This window comes from Lolium rigidum, chromosome 7, assembly GCF_022539505.1.
Source record: "Lolium rigidum isolate FL_2022 chromosome 7, APGP_CSIRO_Lrig_0.1, whole genome shotgun sequence".
Lineage (NCBI taxonomy): Eukaryota > Viridiplantae > Streptophyta > Magnoliopsida > Poales > Poaceae > Lolium > Lolium rigidum.
In genome coordinates this window covers 20,157,427-20,158,958 of record NC_061514.1, presented here as the reverse complement: position 1 = coordinate 20,158,958, position 1,532 = coordinate 20,157,427, and positions in this window count along the sequence as shown.

Here is a 1,532-nt window from a genome sequence, read left to right as displayed (position 1 = left end):
TTGTTTCTTGTTAAACACTAGTAAGGCATAATGGAAAACATCCGTGAGCTTTTTAAACTATTTCCTGAGTCAAGACATGAATGGTTTAATGCGAAAATTAAAAAACCTATGGAACCTTATTTGCATGCTAGTAGTAATATTAGTATGAACGCTTTGAACACCATTGTTGATAATGATATAGAAAATTCTAAGCTTGGGGAGGTCGGTTTTGATGAAAATGATCTCTTTAGCCCTCCGGGTATTGAGGAGAAAGTTTATGTTGATTATGATATGCCTCCCATATATGATGATTATAATGATAGTGGTCTTCTGGTACCGCCTACTATGGAGGATAAAGTTTATTATGATGATACTATACCAGAAACTTAATTCGGCTCCCGGGTGCGTATGATCCCTCTACCATAAAAACATATTTCCAAGTGTTAAAAAATTTTGACAAATTTTTTTACATGTACATCTCCATAATATATGTGTATTCGTCAAGTTTCACGAGAAAATGATATTTTTTGTAGTCTAAGCGAAAAAGAGAAAATTTATCTGGTGACAAGTCTTTGTTTCAGCACCGAATTTTGTCTTTTTTACACACGCCACATGACATGTCGATTTTTCATGAAACGACTTTGTGAGTGCGTAGCACATGAAGATGTACGTGCGAAATTTTTGTTTCTAATTTTTTGATATTTTAAAATGTGTCTAACATGTATTTCAAAATAAAGGGAGCATACGCTCCCATGTGCCAAAACATCACTCCCGATACTATACCTCCTATATTTGATGATGAGAATAATAATGATAGCTACTTTGTTGAATTTGCTCCCACTACAACTAATAAAATTGATTATGCTTATGTTGGGAGTAGTAATAATTTTATGCATGAGACTCATGATAAGAATGTTTCATTTGATAGTTATATTGTTGAGTTTGTTCATGATGCTACTGAAAATCATTATGAGAGAAGAAAATATGGTTGTAGAAGTTTTCATGTTACTAAAACACCTCTCTATATGCTGAAAATCTTGAAGTTGCGCTTGTCTAGTTTTCCTATGCTTGTTGCATTATGCCTACATGACTTGTTTATTTACAAGATTCCTTTTCATAGGAAGTGGGTTAGGCTTAAATTTATTTTGAATTTGCTTCTTGATGCCCTCTTTTGCTTCAACTCTTATTTCTTGCGAGTGCATCATTAAAATTGCTGAGCCCATCTTAATGGCTATAAAGAAAGAACTTCTTGGGAGATAACCCATGTGTTTATTTTACTACAGTACTTTTGTTTTATATTTGAGTCTTGGAAGTTGTTACTACTGTAGCAACCTCTCCTTATCTTTATTTTATTGCAATGTTGTGCCAAGTAAAGTCTTTGATAGTAGGGTTGATACTAGATTTGGATTACTGCGCAGAAACGATTTGCATCTGTCACGAATTTGGGCAGGGTTCTCTCGTAGGTAACTCAGAAAAATCTGCCAATTTACGTGCGTGATCCTCGGATATGTACGCAACTTTCATTCAATTTGAGAATTTTCATCCGAGCAAGT